The following is a 14,310-nucleotide window of genomic DNA, read 5'->3' as shown; positions in this document are numbered from 1 at the left end:
AAAGAACATGGCACTGATTTTAAAACACTTGGGAATACAGTCATAAAAAATGAAAATTTTATGGCCTGCAAGTCACTTCAGGAAATGTTGCAAATACATATATCCCTTCTGCCCAGGGCCTTGAGGTAATAGGGCCATTACAGGATTTCTCATCGGGTCATCAAAAAAACCTTTCTGCTCCTATATTCCTGCTACTTTACAGACAGATTCTGTATTTTATTAAAGGTAGGAAAAATAAATTGTTTCTGAAGCATAGGGTATAAAGGTGTTAAGAAAATGTAAAACAATTTTACTTGTGTCTTGCCTACTAATTTGGATAAATGTTTATTCTCAAAATATTCCAACATTATCTTTCTTCTTCCAGAAAGGTCAGGCACATGCCTCTAAAAATACATTTAGTACATTCGAGAATATTTTTCAAGTGATTTATTGGAGTAATGTATGGACTATATATTTAAATATATCTCTTATTTCCAGTAAAGCTACAACCTCATTAGAAGCGACTTGGCTCATTGCTTAAGCAAAATGATTTAGCTATTTAGGAGCTTTCCTTTAAAAATAGGCTATTTTCCTTGAACAGTTTACCAGAATTGGGATCTATTTTTAGAAAAGTACATGAGAATGGTTAAGGTCATAGCCCTGAACCTTAGGTAATTCCTTGAGAAGTTGTATCTATTGTATGTTCTGGTTCATTTTTCTCCATTCCTGTTTCACCAGCAGGGAGGCATTCTTCACTTGAGATATGAAGGCACAGCTACCTCACCGGGGAATTCTGGGATCCTCTGGAGAGGCTCTGTCCTGGCAGGCACCCAGCTAGTAAGGTATCGGGCCTGGTTTTAGCAGTGAAAAACTGCTTCCACTCTTTGGGGACCTAAGAACACGATTTTACATATTAGAAACTAAAATTTGCTAACTACTGAGTGTGCAATGCATAATCCCCACTCTGTAGCTAATACATTCAGATGCTTGCAGCATATACATAAGTTATGAAGCAGGACGATAAAATGAGTATGTGTGATCCTGAGAGCTGAAACATTACCAACATTGTGGCTTCGAAGTGTTTCTCCTGTGGCCTTCCTCTGATCCCTGCCTCTCCTCACCATCCTGAATTTTGAGTTTATTATTTAACTGTGATTTAAAAATACGTATATCACATATGTATCTTCCTAAGAGGAGGGAGGAAAGGAGAGAGAAAGAGAGAGATGGAGGAAGGGAGGGAAAAAGGGACACACACACACGTATGAGAGGAGAGAGAGAGACAGAGACAGAATTCCCTTGAACAGTTTAATGTCAGTTTAGAAAATACACACATTTCCTCAGATGTTTTATTCTACCTAATGATCCCAATTCAACTGTTATAGGATGCTAAATATGTTATTGTATTGAAAAATTTAAAAATTTATTAAATCTAGTTGTTGCACATAGAAGGGAACTAGCAGTTTCATGTATTGTTTACGAACGTTGTCTTTTTTTCCTTGAAAGCGATTTAACAATATGGATGGAAAAAAGCCTTTAAAAAAATACAATTGGCAAAGCAATTCCCCTTAGAGAATTTTATTCTAAAGGAAAAACAGAGTAAGTATACAAAGATGTTTGTTTAAAGATGTTAACTGTAGGGACAGGTGTGGTGGCTCACGCCTGTAATCCCAGCACTTTGGGAGGCCGAGCAGGGTGGATCACGAGGTCAGGAGATCAAGATCATCCTAGCCAACATGGTGAAACCCTGTTTCCACTAAAATTCAAAAAATTAGCTGGGCGTGGTGGTACGCACCTGTAGTCCCAACTACTTGGGGGGCTGAGGCAGGGGAATCACTTGAACCCAGGAGACAGAGGTTGCAGTGAGACAAGTTTGCACCACTGCACTCCAGTCTGGTGACACAGTGAGACTCCCTCTCAAAAAAAAAAAAAAAAAAAAAAAAAAAAGGTAACTGTAGAGTGACTGATAATAGCAAAAAGAAAAAAGAAGACATAATCTAAATGTCCAAAAGTTATTGGTTAAATAACTGTGCAGTGATTTTAAAATGATGAAAGAATGTGCATGTTATAGTAAGTGGGAAAAAAAGCTATATAAGACATAACAGTTATATAAAAACAACAGTTATATGGACCATCCTATAGGGAAGACAACCTAATTTTTATAAAAGTAACTTCTGGCCAGGCATGGTAGGTCATGCCTGTAATCTCAGCGCTTTGGGAGGCTGCAGCGAGAGGATCAGTTGAGGCCAGAGGTTCAAGACCAGCCTGGACAACAGAGTGATTCTCTGTCTCTATAGTAAAATATAATTTAAAAAATTACCTGGGTGTAGTGGTGCATGCCTGTAGTCCTAGCTGCTCAAGAGGCTGAGGTGGGAGGATTGCTTGAGTCTGTAAGTTTGAGGTTACAGTGAGCCATGTTGGTGCCACTGCACTCCAGCCTGAGTGACAGAGTGAGATTCTGTCTCTAAAAAATGAATAAATAAATAAATAAATTTATATTTATGAGAAAATTGTGAATGCAGAACCACCAAATTTTATAAACAGGGACAAGATTTTAGGTGATTATCATTGTTGCTTATTTGTATTTTTTGTCTTTCTAGAAGAATAATGTATTATTTTATGAAAATGAAAAATAGCTTATCCTAGTCTATTTATTAAACAGAAAGCTTAGAGATTTTTGATGCTGCCTATCCTCCATTATCCATCTGTGGATGGAAAATTTAAAATCATAGCTTGATACCTACTATGAAGACCTTTTCTCCCTTGCTGTGCTCTCTGGGATGGAAACTAACTTTATATCAGTGTGAAAAAAAGAAATATAATTACACAACCCCCAAATGCATTCTATTGAACAAAAATGTGAACATCTGTATTACCCTGATCATATGTCCCTGGCTCCAGTCCCTCAGCATAGCACACACATACCACGGCTAGCTAACCACACCTCCTCATGTTTTCCACTGGGTGACTAATTATTTCTAGTTCCATTTGTCACTACAACACCCCCATGAGGTAAGGAGAGTCTATAGTGCAGGTATGGTAATTATCAAGGCTGCATTTTTTTATTTTGGTAAAAGACTGGACAAATATTTTAATTTTATAGTCTCCTGGTCTCTTGAAGACTTTGAAAATAATGGTCAGTAGTTCAGCAAGTTCATTACCTAATTCTCCTAGGGTTGGGGAATGTGCATTCTCTGGACCTGCTGATTTACATATTGTACCATGTTTTCAATTATTCCCTTATGTGGTTTATTTCAACTTCTATATTTAAAAGTCTTCATTATTTCCTAATTGTCTATGCTTCCTTTCTTTATTTTCTTGTTAAAGACCAATTTAAAAGAGCAGCTTGGTATCTCTGCCACTCAGAGTCATTGTTAATTTCACTCTCCTTCTCATTTATTAGTGCAGCCACTTCATTGCCAGGGTTTCTCCTCCCCAGCCCAGTTTTCGCCTTGAACACTTTTGGTGGTGTTAACTCATTCTTTCTCTGTGGCTGCTCTTATCTTTCTTTCCTCCACGAGCCTTAGAAAGAGTTGCACATTCTTTTTTTTTTTTTTTTTTTTGTGGCTCTTCCTTATCCTTTCTCTATTTCTGCAGTGGGCTTTCTTCCATCCTTAGATCTTTTCAGGATTCTTTGTCAAGTGGCTTCTTGCATTTTTTATTCAAGGGATCCTGGCCCTCTGTGGCTTAACTGTGATTTGAAAACTTTGTGCCCTTGTCTGTAGTGCTATCTGTGTTTCTTAATTTAGCCAAATTGGATTTCTGAAAATCTTTGAGCTTGGGCAAGTTCCTTAATGTTTTTAAATCCAGAGATCAGGTCATATCACCTGGGTAGTGGTGTCTCGTGGTCAATAGTATCAAAGACCATTCATGGGAGGGAGAGAATCGGTAGAAATGTGAGGTCACTGTTCATACTTTGGGCAGGATATAGACATTTTCAGACCCAAATCCATCCTCGACAAAGAAGCGAAGGCACTGTTGGTGTTCCAAGTTGTTGACATTGAACTTGGTTTCCTGGGCAGAGAACATACCTCAGAAGGCAGGCCACTTGTTGTTTTGAAATCCATGCTTAATAAAGGCTACTCAGGAGTTCCTCTTTCTAGTTTACATTAGGTTAATGGCATGAGAACAAGTGCTAGATTCTACACTCATCAATGTAGGTGCATCAATCCACAGTGTTCCTTCATTCTGTTTTTGACAGTTGATGGCCATGGGGATCTGCAGGTAAATATGTGATTTTTGAGACAGCTTCCCTTCCATCTGCAGCAGCCGTGGAGGCTTGCCATTCAGGTTTCCCTCAAGAGAGAACTTGCTCCAGGGAGTGCTCTTAGCTCACAGCCTCCAGCTGTCAGTGTCTCCAGGGCAGCTTCCGGCCAATGACTGGGTGCAGCAGTGGCACCAGGGCCCATGTTTTCTGGCTACTGCAGGACTCCTCCATAGGTGATCTTTGCACCAGATTGTCCTGATGGGCTGGTCAAGCTGTTCTCCGAGCTGCACTGCAGTCTGAGGCTCCTCCTACCTCATCTTCCTTCCTTCCCCCTCTCCTTTTCACAGATGTCAGACCTGCACTGAAGTCTGATGGCTCTCCCTGCCCGCTTCTGCTCCCTCCCCTTTATCTTTCAACTAAATCTCTTGCACTTCTAATGCCATCTCAGCATCTGCTTCTTGGAGGACCTGAACTGACATAAGAGCCTAGCCCCCCTTTAACCTTGCTAACCCCTCCTGCCTCCACCATCCATCCTGCCTGGCATGAGCTCAGCCATATATTCTTTTATGTTACTTCATGGAAAACTCAAATGCTGCATAGTCACTGAATACATTCCAGGCTAAGTAAAAACGGACCTGGGTGTTATTTCCAGTTTGGGATTGCTGTATTTACTACTACTCTCATTCACTAATGAGGATAGTTGTTCTTGTTACAGTTGGATCAAATTGGAGTTCTCAGGAAAAAAGCTTGTACTTAAACCTCAGCAGCACTAGGTGATGCTGCTGTCCCACACAAAAGCAGCAGCCTGAGCTAGGCTTGGCCAGAGCCATCCTGGGCTGTAGGTCCTGTCTTTCCTTGGCTGAGCAGGACCTTCAGGTCTGCAATCCACTCCAGAATGTGAAAAAGTCATTTCTGTATCCATGATTCAGGACTCTAGAAAAGTATGTAAGGGTGTTAAATTGCTCTCTCTGAGCTTATAGTGTGTGTGTGTGTGTGTGTGTGTGAGAGAGTGAGAGAGAGAGAGAGAGAGAGAGAGAGAGAGAGGGAGGGAGGGAGGGAGGGAGAGACACAGACAGAGAGACAAAGAGAGAGAGGAGTTTTCGGAAACTTTTGAACTGATTCAGAAACTAACCCTGGTTGCTCTAATTTCTCCAGGTGTCCCTGAGTCCTTTGGATCTACTGAACAACTGAAAGTTCAGCAATCCCACCTCATGCTTCCAGATACGGGAGAAAGAGCAATACGAATGGTATTGACATCAAAGTCTTTATCTAGAATCCCTCCAAAGAACTGTGTGTCCAGGCAACACTCATGTGTGTTAGACAAATAGAATACAGGGTATGGGGGCTTATTCTATGCTTAGTGTCTTCTTGCTTGTCTTCTCTGTAGTACAGAACAGGAACTTCCCTGGCCAGGTTTCTTTCTTTAACACTGCCATCTTTGATGCTGCCCCCCGCAACCTATGACATGTGCAGTTAGCAGTGTGTAAACATAACACCTGTCTTGCAAATCCTCATAGGCAAAGCTGCTGTGTGGGACTAAAAATCTAACCCTGCGTTTCATTCATACCCCAAACAGTGGTTATCTGTTCTACATGCACAGAACTCCTGCCATGGAGCAGCTGGGTAAGCACATTGGTTAATCTGAATTTAATAAGTTATTTTCTTACACGTGGGATGACTATTTGGTTACATAGATAATACATTCATATTAACGGGACTGAATTCATCTGTGCCTCCATTGGGGAACGTCCAGGACCACAACCATCAATCCACTCTTTAATATTGCCCAATCTCTTGTCCCATTCTGCACCAATAATGGTTAGGAATTTCCCAGAAGACTCCTGGCCCAATGCCTTACAGAGAGACATTAGGAGTATGTCAGCAAGATAATTTTTGAAAGATAGCTCTAATATTGCTGATAGGCTCCACAATCCAAATGCAGTATGACTTACATCTGCTTGATTATAAGAATACAGATTCCTAGGTCTCTGTCCTGGAGACTCTGACTCAGTAGGTCTGAGGTCCCCTTGGGAATATGCATTTTAAACACGCAGCCTAGTGATCATTATCATTAAGCAAGTCCAGGAAACACTGCCCCTCTGTACAAAGTAGATTCCATCTACAAACCAGTGTGTGAGTCCAATCAGACTCAGCAGAGGCCACAATGCAAAAAAAGATCATGGAGATTTTAATAGCTAGAGAAAGAACCATCTGTGAGTCATGGGATGCCCTCACCAGGTAACTGGGCACCTAGGGTCCCTGCAGCCACCTGAAACCTTCTGATAAAGAAAGCACTGGGAATCATTTATTAACATATTTAATGTGCTTGACTAAGGGAAAAAAGTATGTGAAGCCAGGCCTCGCTAGCAACCCTGTGTCATGCATGGCCAAGAAGTAATGTTTTCTTTCCCAGGAAAGGTTTAGTTTAACTCCTGGCTCTCTTTCTCCAGGGAGAAACCAGTGGGCATACATACACTTAAATTTAACAGTTTTCCTAAAAGGGCTGGGGGTCCCCAGGGCTCCATGGGCAGGGCCCGGGAGGAGTACAGAGAAAGCCACATGGAACCCTGTCATGGACAAGATTGCGGCTTCCATGAGAGAGAGCAGTCTGCCACGTTATGTCCCCGGCTGCCCTCCTCCTCCACTGGGATCAGCCTTGGAATCCCCAGGGATCCCAGAATATTGACCCACCCAGTGAGAGCTCCCTCCAGCCCTTCCTTGTGGCTGAGGGAAGAGTGCAGCTTTTTTGCCACTGAGGATTGACTAAGAAAGATAAAGTGTAGAAGCCTAGCGAGAAGCTGAAATCGGAGCCATGTGCCTCAGAGGGTCAAATGGAGACTCTGATCTGTAGGTTTTTCAGGCCACTTCTGTCACTTTGCATCCAGTGCGACATCACACCTGCACACCAAACCACAGCAGCTAAGATTTCAACTTGTCCCCTCCCTGACAAAGTTCACCACCCTGTGGGACATTTTTTGTTTAGTGGCAACAGCTGAGTGAAAATGCAGCATTCCCTTCTTGTCCACAGATAAATAATTCTTCATCGGGGGCACCTTTTTGTTTTCTATTCCTGAAAGAGTCTGGGGGTGGCTTTTCTTTTCTTTTTGCCTTTTTCATAAATAAATATTTTAACTGGAAATTTCCAAGCATATGACAGGCCTAGAATGTGAACTTGAATGTACTGTAATAGAAATCATCAGTTGCCATGGCGACGTGTTCCAAGAGCAGATCGCACCAAGTCACGTGAGCAGAGAGTGCTCAGTAATACTAACACATCAGAGAGCGAGGCCACTTAACCTCAATCGCTTCCAGCTATTGTGCAGAATGCAATTGAATTTATTCCTAATTTCTGCCAGTGCTAAGGAACAAAATTTCCCTGCAGATTTTAATCTTACTCAGGCAGCCCCAGCCAGTGCTCAGACACTGTTCGGCACCAATATTCAGGAGGGCTACTCACCCACTTTACAGCTCTATTTTCTTATTCTTATTTTTAATAATAGCTTCCCTCTCCCTGCTGGATCCCGCACATCCCTCTGCCCTGAGGAGAGCTGCCCTGCTCCTTTCTGAATGGCTGCATGGTTTCTCTGGCTCTGTCTGCTAATGCAAGCAACATAGCTTTCATAATAATACCAATTAAAAAATGACAGGTCTCCACTTTTAGCAGTAGTTTTTTCTTCCCTCACCCCAAACCTGTGCTGAAATATAATTCCCACTAGCCTTGGGCTGTACCTGGGGATGACACAATTAACAGCCCCATCATAATAAGGCAAACCAGTGGATCAGTGAATGATGGAATCAAAGTGTGTATTTTCAGTCCCTGTCACAGTCACATCCCCCCATCCCCCACCCATCCCAACCAGGAGAGCAACATAGACTACCAGGAGGTACCGCCGCTGATCACAGAACACTCATTTCCAGAGCTTATCAGCTTCAACGAAGGCTGATAAATCAGAACCTCTCATATGGACAGTCTCAAGTTAGCAGCGTCATCGATCTCCCCTGCCCCTTTTAAGTTATTTGTCTTATTCACTTCCAAAGATGATATCAGAGATGCCAAATGAGGCTTTGTTTTCTGTGCTCTTGCACTGCCTAAGGTGAGTGGCTGTGTTGTTGCAGGGAATTAAGAAGCATGCTTCCGGGGCTTAGCCCTTTGTTTCCAATCCAAGGTCACCTCTCCCTCGCCGGTTCAGGTGTTGTCAGCAGTCCGCCTGTGTTCTGAGGCAGGAGGAAGCATCTTCCTTGGCTGACAGCATTTGCACGGCCCTAGACTTTCAGTGACCCCCCTGCTTTATGAATGTCACTTTTAAGAAGACGTAAGACCTGCTTGAAGAGCTAAATGAAGACAAAGCAGAGCCCAGTCCTCAGAAAGCCCATGTTGAAGGTCAAGCAAAAGGAACACTAAGAAAGTGGCTGGGCGCAGTGGTTCATACTAGTAATCCCAGCACTTTGTGAGGCCAAAGTGGGTAGACAGCCTGAGGTCAGGAGTTCGCGATCAGCCTGGCTAACATGTTGAAACCCTGTCTTTACTAAAAATACAAAAATTAGCCGGGCATGGTGGCGCACGCCTGTAATCCCAGCTACTCGGGAGACTGTGGCAGGGGACTTGTTTGAACCTGGGAGGCAGAGGATGCAGTGAGCTGAGATCATTCCACGGCACTCCAGCCTGGGAGACAGAGCAAGACTCAGTCTCAAAAAAAAAAAAAAAAAAGTAGGGAGATTATTGGAAAGGCCTTTTCAGAAAAAAAAGGGTAGTTTCTACAGTGACTTCCTTTAGCAGGTCAGTCCCTCTAGTGGGAGTGGGGAATGTAGTTGCAAATCACTTACTCAGCTAGTTCCAACCCATTATACTAATGCTGCGCTGGAATAGGAAACATGGAGAGAACTGAAGAAGAGAGAGAATGGCAGTGTGGAATTAGGATGGGGCTGCTGGTGGTAGAAGCTGACTCTACATAGAGAGCTTGGTAACTATGGAAATCTTCATGGAGCCTGTGAGAGAAAAGCCGCCTGAGAGGAAATGAACGAAAGCGTTGTGGTGAATTTTATATTAGCAGTGTGAGTGTGACATTTGGATCTGGAGGGAGAAAACCACATGGCAAGCCGTTGGTAGCACATAAGGCTCTGTGCCCGCCCTGCTGGGATGAAGCCTCTGACAGGTATTTGCCAGACAGGCTCACTCCATCCTCATTGTCCACAGAACAGGGAAGCAGGGTGACCTCAAGTAGAGCCAGCCCTCTGGCTCCTATCAGGGACTTCAACCTAGTGCAAGCTCCCTCTGGCTAGGATGGGGGAAAGCACTGTCCTTTAACTGGCAGAGTAAACTGTCCAGCTGTTCATGAAACAGAGTATATTTTCTAATCAAAATTGGTTTGACTTATACTGGAGCAGAATTTCCACACTTACTAGTCTAAAACACTTGCTGATCCTCTTACCAGAGCCCTAGGTAATTAGTGCCCTGGAAGGTTCCAAGAGGACATCTAATCTGCATTGAAGCAATGTCCTGGTAGAGAGTGGCTTTCTGGAACATTCCCCCACACAGAGGTACGCTTCTGGAGACCACTGAGCCTCGTAGCCTCCTACAGAAGAAAGACGGTGAGAGAAGTCAGGAAAAAGCAGGAGCATTTTATTCCTGATGAATTCCATTAAAGGGAAGGACAATCTGTGCTATTATGCTAATATCTGCAATAGCAATTTTATTATGTTCGTTAATCTATAGTCAAGGAATAACATTATTACAATTCTTACAGCTTTTCAAAGTACTTTCATAACTATTAGCTTATTTCAACTGCATGGCAACCCTGTGATGTAGGTGGGTGCATTTTACAGATGAGAAAATTTGGATTTAGAAAGGTTGGGGCGAGAACAAAATCACACAGAGTAAGGACAAGATCTAGATTTTAAGACACCTGGTCCAGTGCTGCCAGGGGAGCAAGGGAGTTGCCTATTCTGTATGCTGCTGGTGACATCCATAGAGACTGACCATAGGGTTGAGGGGGTGTCCCTGGGCGCTATAGCCTGGGTTATGACTCTCTGCCTGGACAACTGTCCACTTAACGTTTCTTCATTTATTGTTTCACAGCCTGAATAACTCCTTGTCCCCACCCCACCTATGGGACAGATTTGCAGAGCTCTCAAGACTGTGCAGATGTATAATGTGTGACTGCGCCATTGCTTTCCCAGCTCTTCCCTCCACCCCTGCAATGCTTTAACACTCATCTGGAGGGGTCTGATGGGAAAGCTAAGATTTGGTTATATGTCCTTTGCCCTCAGGCTTCCCTTTGAGAGGGTGATGAGACACTAATTTGAGTTCATAATTTTATGCTGAACAATTATCCTCAGAATAATGCATTTTGGATTTAAATTTCAATTGGAGTTTGGGAGGCGCAAAAGTTACAGGAACTATGTCCATTTTCATTATACATTCTCCTCTTTCCCAACAGTTATTATATGTCCAATACTTCCCACATTACATCTTGTTTTCAATTCAATTAAAATCATGTATGCCTCCTCTGAATATCATAGTTAGAAACAAACAGAGATGCTCAGAGAAATTCTCCAGAATATGATGGGGAACACTTTCCCAGGTTACAGAAGGGCCTGGCTCCAAAACAAGTAAGAAAGAACTCGAGCGAAGCTGCCAATCCCAATCCTTTAACACCGAAGTTGATCAAGGTGTTGCAGTATATTTCCCACTTAAATTAAACCACAACATTTACCTTTCCCTCTGGGCCCATTTCCATCCCAGAAAAGGGCTGATATTGATTAATTACCCATTATACGGTTAGGCACCTTTCTTTATATACGTTATTTTGATTCATTAAAAAAAAATACTTTCAAAGCTCATTATTTAAGTCAGAGATAAATGAAAAGATTAGATATATTGAAAGACAACAAATTCCATGAGGCAACATATGGTGGGTGCTAGCTGCATGGAGACCAACCAACCAGCTTTTCTGGAGGGACTGAATACCTAAGAATGGGCGCTCATGATGAAGGCTTTCACCAAGACCACTTCCTCCTCCAGGAAGGCCTCCCAGATCCTTCTCATTTTCCTCCACCAAACTGAGTAACCGTCCCATCCTAGAATTTTAACATTACTTTATTTCATCTGCTAACTTGCACTAGAGTTATTTATTCACATCCTATCTCCATATTAGAGAGAAATTACTTTCATTTATCTCCCTGTGGACACCATGACTAGCATGGTTCATTGTATATCTTATATACAAAAGGTGCTGAGTAGAGACCCTTGAATGAATGAATCAGTGAGTGAATGAGTCCACTTGGGACTGGAGCTGGATCTTAAAGGACGGGTAGGTTTAAACACTCCTCAGTCACAATAGACTATAGATTAGTCACTATCAACTAGAAATAATTCTGGCTGGCATTCTTTATGGACTCCTCACTGATGCATTTCTTTTTTAAATTTTATTTTATTTTTAGAGATGAGGTCTTGCTATGTTGCCCAGGCTAGTCTTGAACTCCTGGGCTCCAGCCATTCTTCCTCCTTGGCCTCACAAAGTGCTGGGATTACAGGGATTACAGGTGTGAGCCACTGCGCCTGGCCCTGATGTTTTTCTCTAACCATAGCAAGAATTGAGCAATTTTCCTCCCTAGGTCCCACCCCGACACTGGTTAGACTCGTTTACCCGTAGTGTGGTCTCTGCTGACATCAACACTTTATTGGGATAGGAAGTTGGCGCTTTATTGGAGAGATCCCATTATTGCCCTGTAGGAGGCTGTCACTTCCCCAACCTGCACTACCTCTGGTGCCAATCTCTCGCTCACGCATCCTCCTCCTGACTGCTGGGAGCACATAGGCATGCTGCATGTCACCTGCTCCTCAGGCTTTTTGACAATCTCCTTCCTTTGTTTCCAAATCCTAAGCAAATTGCTCGGTTGACAATCAAAGCCTACTAACATCAAACAGCTGCTATAGACAGGTGTGTTCTACAGTTACCTGCTGTTTGCTTTCCTCAGCAGGGACTGATATGACAAACAAAACCAAGAGCTGGGTGCTGATGTTCAGAGTCACTCCTGAAAGCTCAACCTAGTGTCTGTTTCTTTGGCTTCCCTGGTATTTTTCAGACTTGGAAATTCACCCTACCTGGGGCTTCCCTTAGTCCTTGACAGTGTGCAGCTGGCTAGGATGTTGTACGACCCTGCTGATTCATGCAGTTCTTTGCAAAAAGCCAGGATTCACAGTGGCTGCACTGAAGCAAAGAGGTTGCCCAGTTCTGGAACCCTTGGTTTTTAAACAGCACCCAATCTCCTTCAAATATTTTCCACACTTTTCTTTCTTGTTAATGCACTTATATGAGTGTTGTCTCCCGATCTCTGCCTTTAGCAGAAAAAGTCTCAGGTTCTCACCTTTGAAAGTTGCTCTAGGCCAGGCACGGTGGCTCACACCTGTAATCCCAGCACTTTGGGAGGCTGAGGCAGGCGGATCATGTGGTCAGGAGTTCAAGGCCAGCTGGCCAATATGGTGAAACCCAATTTCTACTAAAAATAGAAAAAAATTAGGTGGGTGTGGTGGCGCGTACCTGTAGTCCCAGCTACTTGGGAGGCTGAGGCAGAAGAATCAGTTGAACCCGGGAGGCGGAGGTTGCAGTGAGCTGAGATCACGCCACTGCACTCCAGCCTGGGTGACAGAGTGAGACTCCATCTAAAAGAAAAAAAAAGAAGTTGCTCTAATCATCCTGGAGTATGACTGGTCACTTAATTCCCCATCACTGGTGGGTGGGAGGGTGTGGCAGGGAGGAGGTGAAATGGATTTCCACTTTTCCAATGTTCCTTCCTATACTTTGGAGCCTGGAAAACTAGCAACCATTGTTTTTCACATTATTTTTAATTTTTCAGATGCATTTGTCCCTGGGGCTCTGGATGTAATTTAAGTTCTGCCAGTCAGATGTGCCCGGATGAAATGTGGAAGGGGAAGTGAATTAGAGCTCATGTTTTCTGGAGCTGCTCTTTCTCCGGCAGCACCATCATGGCTGTGTCAGGGTTTTCTGTGGCAAGTACAAATGGTGGCCACTTTGTAATTATACCACTTCCTGATCTTGGTGGCTTCCTGATCAATGAGGCAGCAGTTTCCACGGTGGCCTGGTGTTCCAAGCCACTCCTGAAAGCTCAATCTAGTTTCTGCTTCTTCAGCTTTCCTGGTAATTTTGTAAGTCATTTAATATCCTTCTTTCACTTGCTAGAGTGAATTCCCTACAACTTCCTTACCAATGACCCTTAATCAAAACAGAGTGCAATTGGGCTAGGACATTAATCCCCCTCTGCTGAGCAGGGCGCGCTGAGGTAATCAGTCAGTCGGCAGGAGTCCTACCTCAGCTTCAGGCCGGATGCTCCCAGGGAGGAGGGCCACCATTCTGCCAGGAAGGACCCTGTCTGCCTCCGTGCCATGCTCATGCCCTTCCTGCTGCTTGGGAGAGTTTTTCTTCCACTTCCACATTTCTCCTTTGAAAGCTACTCCTTTTCCTGAGCTGGAAGCCGATTTTTCTTGTCTGAACTCTGTGAGAACTCAGTATATTTCTCTTAAGAAATGATCACTTTCTTGTGTTACTGTTACTTGTGTACAATTTTCTTTTCTTTTTTTTGAGACAGGGTCTTGCTCTGTTGCCCAGGCTGGACTGCTGTGGCAGGATCTTGGCTCACTGTGGCCTCAACATCCTGGGCTCAAGTGATTCTCCCATCTCATCCTTTTGAGTAGCTGGTAATATTTTTATTTTATTTTTAGAGATGGGATGTGCACCACCACACCTAACTAATTTGTTTTGTATTTTTTGCGGAGATGGGGTTATACTATGTTTCCCAGGCTGGTCTCAAACTCCTAGGCTCAAACAATCTGCCTGCGTCGGCCTCCCAAAGTGCTGGGATTATAGGCATGAGCCACCTCACCTGGCCATTGTGCATATTTCCTATCTCCTGAACCAAATGGTCAGTCCTTTAAGAGCAGGAGCAGAGTCTGGATCATTTTGGCAGGTCCTGAGTATGTCAACACTGGTGTGCCTTGTGTACACAGGTACATGATGACATTCCTGAAACAAATGAATGAGCAGAGGAAAGGATGTACAGGTAGCTTTCCCCCACCACGTGGATTCTGGGGGCTTTTCAAAGACCTCATG

At 43.5% G+C, this 14,310-nt stretch overlaps 1 long non-coding RNA gene across 2 annotated transcripts in view; it reads right to left on the bottom strand.

The window, feature by feature from the left end:
* Positions 1-1,894: 1,894 nt before the first annotated feature.
* The window catches only part of LOC141585626 (uncharacterized), a 31,828-nt gene continuing 19,412 nt past the window's right edge, over positions 1,895-14,310 (bottom strand). The window contains exons 2-3 of one of the 2 annotated variants that reach the window (XR_012519210.1): positions 14,084-14,223; positions 1,895-12,845 (exon numbers count right to left, since the gene is read on the bottom strand). This is a non-coding gene — a long non-coding RNA (uncharacterized LOC141585626). Of the gene's footprint in view, positions 12,846-13,397; positions 14,224-14,310 lie in introns of those variants that run through there. The other variant, XR_012519211.1, reaches the window with a different exon arrangement.

The sequence above is a fragment of the Saimiri boliviensis genome, chromosome 1, assembly GCF_048565385.1.
Source record: "Saimiri boliviensis isolate mSaiBol1 chromosome 1, mSaiBol1.pri, whole genome shotgun sequence".
In the NCBI taxonomy this organism is placed as follows: Eukaryota; Metazoa; Chordata; class Mammalia; order Primates; family Cebidae; genus Saimiri; species Saimiri boliviensis.
Note: the sequence above shows the minus strand (reverse complement) of the source record. Positions and strands in the feature narration are given on the sequence as shown.